The sequence below is a fragment of the Hyla sarda genome, chromosome 7 (assembly GCF_029499605.1).
Source record: "Hyla sarda isolate aHylSar1 chromosome 7, aHylSar1.hap1, whole genome shotgun sequence".
In the NCBI taxonomy this organism is placed as follows: Eukaryota; Metazoa; Chordata; class Amphibia; order Anura; family Hylidae; genus Hyla; species Hyla sarda.
In genome coordinates this window covers 24,941,546-24,947,760 of record NC_079195.1, presented here as the reverse complement: position 1 = coordinate 24,947,760, position 6,215 = coordinate 24,941,546, and positions in this window count along the sequence as shown.

Below are 6,215 nucleotides of genomic sequence, written 5' to 3'. Positions count from 1 at the left end.
AGGGCAGTTAACTAGATAGGTTGGAGGCTTGGGCTCTAAAGAGGCAGATGAGGTTTAACACTGGATATTCAAACAGGGAAATCAAGGGCAAGATTACTTACTAAATGGAAAATATTAGGGTAAAACTGGCAATGAAAATGACTTAAATGCATAGATGCACACAATAAGGAATATGTTCTACCACTGTACAAATCACTAGTGAGACCACATATGGAATACTGTGTACAGTACTGGGCACCAGTGTACAACAAAGACAGTAGAGTCAAAGATGGGAAACTAAAGCAATTATGAGAATGGGTGAACTTCTGTTATCACAAAACATTATAAAAATTAGGATTTTAAGTTCAGAAATAAGATGGCTGCAGGAGAGAAAGAATAAAAACAACAAAATCCAGAAAAATGCATTAATATTAATAAATAATTAATAAATTGAATAAATACATTTTGCTTAAAAAAACAATCTTTTTAACCAAATTAGTTTAAATGTTTAAAATCCTTCTATTTTGACTACCTATAACTTTTTCATTTTTCCGTATAAGCGGCGGTATGAGGACTCATTGTTTGCACCACTATCTTTACTTTTTATTGATATCACATTTGTGGTTATAAAACTTTTATTATTATTTTTATTTTTAATAAAATGTGACAAAAAGAAGCAAATGTGCGTTTATTTTTTTATTTTTACGTTCACGCCATTCACAATACGGGATCAATAACATTACATTTTAATAGTTCCAACATTTACGCACACGCGGCGATACCAAATATGTTTATTATATTAATTTTAGTTTTTTACACTTTATGGGAGTGAAATGGGAAAAAAGGATATTTTACATTTTTATTGGGGGATGGGGATTTTTCAAACTTTTTAAACTTTTTTTTACTTTCATTTTTACACTTTAATAGTCCCCATAGGGGACTATCTATAGCAATCATTTGATTGCTAATACTGTTCAGTGCTATGCATAGGGCATAGCACTGATCAGTATTATTTGTGATCTCAGACCAGAGCAGAAGACCCCGGGAGACGGCCGGAGCAATGTGAGGGGACCTCCGGCCACCATGCTGGATGACCGCATTGTCGTGGCAGAGCTGTGGGCGATCCGATCATCCATTGAAAGTACCGCATTGCCATGATCTGTATTGATCACAGCATCTGAGGGGTTAATGGTGGACATCCGCACGATCACGGATGTCTGTCATTACCGGCGGGTCCCTGGCTGCTGATAGCTGTTGGGACCTGCCGCGCATGACACGTGCACCGGTCTGGTGCTCGCAGTCATAGTGGCGCATAAATGTACGTCATGGTGCGTTAAGTACAAGGGCACCATGACGTACATTTATGTCAATTGTGGTTAAGGGGTTAAGAGACTGAAATTCCTGATGTGAAAGACTATGTTGAGAGATGAGAAGCCCTTAGAAGTCATTTTGCACTATTTACAGCGTCTTCATATGACAACACCAGTGGCCTCTCCTTTATTCAATGCCCTTTGCATCCAGTATATTATCAGTCCACTAAGACCATATTGTTCTCCATCTAGTAATAAAGTTAATATGGTTAAATACAGTTAGTTCCTTTAGTACAGTGCAGGGGTTCCCAACCTTTTTCCCCTTGGCAGGTCATTTCCAAGAATTGTACCCCAATATTAGCGACATGTTTATAGAGAAACCCCACTTCCCTGCAGCTTGCCTTGTGGTGACTTATTCCCTGCTGACAGTTCTGAGCCAGAGCCTCCGAGTGAGCCCCGGAACGGAAGTCCGTGACGTCACGACTCCGCCCCCGTGTGACGTCACGCCCCATCCCCTCTATGCAAGTCTATGGGAGGGGGCGTGACGGCCGTCACGCCCCCTCCCATACACTTGCATTGAGGGGACGGGGCGTGATGTCACACGGGGGCGGAGTCGTGACGTCACGGACTTCCGTTCTGGTGGTCGGGACCCAGACCCTCCGGCGCTTCCGGAGCAGAAACAGGTGGGCGCCGCATGCTATATTGCGGGGGACCCCGGCCGCGATCAGACATCTTATCCCCTATCCTTTGGATAGGGGATAAAATGTCTAGGGGTGGAGTACCCCTTTAAGTAGGCTGCTACATCACATTACTTACCTTTTAGACTCTGTGCCGTAATTTTGAAGTACCCTACATGGCTTTTATGACCATGCTGGTTTATGTGCGTTCATGTGCGTTTGTGTGCGTTGTGAACATATCATGATACTTACCCATTACGTTATCACTTACAATTGTTTTCCATGATTGGTTGAAGCATTGTGCTTCTCAATATCCATTTCTATTTATATTGTAATATTTACCTGTACGACTCTCTTGATATAGCTTCACCGTAATATTTACTTTTTTGCATGTTTTTTAGATTTTTTTGGACCACTTTATATGGTTTATTTGGAGCATCTCTTAACTGTATGTGAATTGGTACTGTGCGTTTTAAATACATTGTGCACATGCGCATGGGGTACTGTCACGATGCCGGCTGGCAGGAGGTGGATCCTCTGTGCCAGAGAGGGATTGGCGTGGACCGTGCTAGTGGACCGGTTCTAAGTCACTACTGGTTTTCACCAGAGCCCGCCGCAAAGCGGGATGGTCTTGCTGCGGCGGTAGTGACCAGGTCGTATCCACTAGCAACGGCTCAACCTCTCTGGCTGCTGAAGATAGGCGCGGTACAAGGGAGTAGACAGAAGCAAGGTCGGACGTAGCAGAAGGTCGGGGCAGGCAGCAAGGAACGTAGTCAGGGGCAACGGCAGGAGGTCTGGAACACAGGCTAGGAACACACAAGGAAACGCTTTCACTGGCACGATGGCAACAAGATCCGGCAAGGAAGTGCAGGGGAAGTGAGGTGATATAGGGAAGTGCACAGGTGATCAGACTAATTGGAACCACTGCGCCAATCAGCGGCGCAGTGGCCCTTTAAATCGCAAAGACCCGGCGCGCGCGCGCCCTAAGGAGCGGGGCCGCGCGCGCCGGGACAGGACCGACGGAGAGCGAGTCAGGTACGGGAGCCGGGGTGCGCATCGCGAGCGGGCGCTACCCGCATCGCGAATCGCATCCCGGCTGGAGGCGGTATCGCAGCGCCCCGGGTCAGTGGATCTGACCGGAGCGCTGCAGTGAGGAGAGTGTAGCGAGCGCTCCGGGGAGGAGCGGGGACCCGGAGCGCTCGGCGTAACAGTACCCCCCCCCTTGGGTCTCCCCCTCTTCTTAGAGCCTGAGAACCTGAGGAGCAGACTTTTGTCTAGGATATTGTCCTCAGGTTCCCAGGATCTCTCTTCTGGACCACAACCCTCCCAATCCACTAAAAAAAAGGTTTTCCCTCTGACCTTTTTGGATGCCAGAATCTCTTTGACGGAGAAGATATCCGAGGAGCCGGAAACAGGAGTGGGAGGAACAGATTTGGGAGAGAAACGGTTGATGATAAGTGGTTTAACCTCTTCAGGACATAGGGCGTATGGATACGCCCTGAATCCCGAGTCCTTAAGGACCGAGGGCGTATCCATACGCCCGTGGGAATTCCGGCCCCCACCGCTAGCCGGTTGGGGACCGGAGCCGGATGCCTGCTGAAATCGTTCAGCAGGCATCCCGGCATATCACCCAGGGGGGTCATTATGCCCCCCCATGTCGGCGATCGCCGCAGATCGCTGGACAATTCAGTCCAGCGATCTGCGGCGATTCCGGGTCAATCGGGTCTCCGGTGACCCGGTGACCCGGAATTACTGGCTGTTCGGGGCCGTCTCTGACGGCCCCGAACAGCCAGAGCCTGCAGGGGTGAGGTGGCACTGGTGCCACCTCACGATCGCCCTGATTCGTCGGCCGGATTACCGGCCGACCAATCAGGGCGCCTGCTGCGGGTGTCACTCCCGCACCCGCTCCGCCCCTCTTCTGGAGGACGTGAGCGGGTGCGGGAAGACGACCCCCGGTGCTGGGTTTTGCAACAGCTGGAGGCACATTCTTTCTATGGAAAAGTGTACCTTCAGCTGTTGTATAACTACAACTCCCAGCTTGCACAAACAGCTAAAGTGCATGCTGGGAGTTGTAGTGGTGCATCTGCTGGTTGCATAACTACAACTCCCAGCATGCCCGTTGGCTGTCGGTGACTGCTGAGAGTTGTAGTTTTGCAACAGCTGAAGGCACACTGGTTGTGAAACTCAGAGTTTTTTTTTACCTAACTCAGTGTTTCACGACCGGTGTGCCTCCAGCTGTTGCAAACTACAACTCTCAGCAGTCACCGTACACCATGCACCGTACATGCTGGGAGTTGTAGTTTTGCAACAGCTGGAGGCACACTGGTTGTGAAACACTGAGTTAGGTCACAAACTCAGTGATACATAACCAGTGTGCCTACAGTTGTTACAAAACTACAACTCTCAGCAGTCACCGACAGCCAACGGGCATGCTGGGAGTTGTAGTTATGCAACAGCTGGATGTCCCCCCCAATGTGAACGTACAGGGTACACTCACATGGGCGGAGGATTACAGTAAGTATCGGGCTGCAAATTTGAGCTGCCGCAAACTTTCTGCTGCAGCTCAAATTGCCAGCGAGAAACTACTGTGAACCCCCGCCCGTGCGACTGTACCCTAAAAACACTACACTACACTAACACAAAAAATAAAATAAAAAGTAAAAAAAAAACATATACACATACCCCTACACAGCCCCCCTCCCCTCCCCAATAAAAATGAAAAACGTCTGGTACACCACTGTTTCCAGAACGGAGCCTCCAGCTGTTGCAAAACAACTCCCAGTATTGTCGGACAGCCGTTGACTGTCCAGGCATGCTGGGAGTTTTGCAACAGCTGGAGGCACCCTGTTTGGGAATCACTGGCATAGAATACCCCTATGTCCACCCCTATGCAAGTCCCTAATTTAGGCCTCAAATGCGCATGGCGCTCTCACTCTGGAGCCCTGTCGTATTTCAAGGCAACAGATTAGGGTCACATATGGGGTATCGCCGTACTCGGGAGAAATTGTGTTACAAATTTTGGGGGGTATTTTCTGCTTTTACCCTTTTTAAAAATGTAAAATTTTTGGGAAAACAAGCATTTTAGGTAAAAAAAAAAAAAAATTTTTACATATGCAAAAGTCGTGAAACACCTGTGGGGTATAAAGGTTCACTTAACCCCTTGTTACGTTCCCCGAGGGGTCTAGTTTCCAAAATGGTATGCCATGTGGGTTTTTTTTGCTATCCTGGCACCATAGGGGCTTCCTAAATGCGGCATGCCCCCAGAGCAAAATTTGCGTTCAAAAAGCCAAATGTGACTCCTTCTCTTCTGAGACCTGTAGTGCGCCAGCAGAGCACTTTTCACCCCCATATGGGGTGTTTTCTGAATCGGGAGAAATTGGGCTTCAAATTTTTAGGGGTATTTTCTGCTATTACCCTTTTTAAAAATAAAATTTTTGGGGGAAAACAAGCATTTTAGGTAAAATTTTTTATTTATTTTTTACATTTGCAAAAGTCGTGAAACACCTGTGGGGTATTAAGGTTCACTTTATCCCATGTTACATTCCCCGAGGGGTCTAGTTTCCAAAATGGTATGCCATGTGGGTTTTTTTTGCTGTTCTGGCACCATAAGGGCTTCCTAAAGGTAACATGCCCCCCAAAAACCATTTCAGAAAAACGTACTCTCCAAAATCCCCTTGTCGCTCCTTCCCTTCTGAGCCCTCTACTGCGCCCGCCGAACACTTTACATAGACATATGAGGTATGTGCTTACTCGAGAGAAATTGGGCTACAAATACAAGTAAAAATTTTGTCCTTTTACCCCTTGTAAAAATTCAGAAATTGGGTCTACAAGAACATGTGAGTGTAAAAAATGAAGATTGTGAATTTTCTCCTTCACTTTGCTGCTATTCGTGTGAAACACCTAAAGGGTTAAAACGCTGACTGAATGTCATTTTGAATACTTTGGGGGGTGTAGTTTTTATAATGGGGTCATTTATGGGGTATTTCTAATATGAAGACCCTTCAAATCCACTTCAAACCTGAACTGGTCCCTGAAAAATACTGAGTTTGAAAATTTTGTGAAAAATCGGAAAATTGCTGCTGACCGTTGAAGCCCTCTGGTGTCTTCCAAAAGTAAAAACGCGTCAATTTTATGATGCAAACATAAAGTAGACATATTGTATATGTGAACCAAAAAAAAAATGTATTCGTAATATCCATTTTCCTTACAAGCAGAAAGCTTCAAAGTTAGAAAAATGCTAAATTTTCAA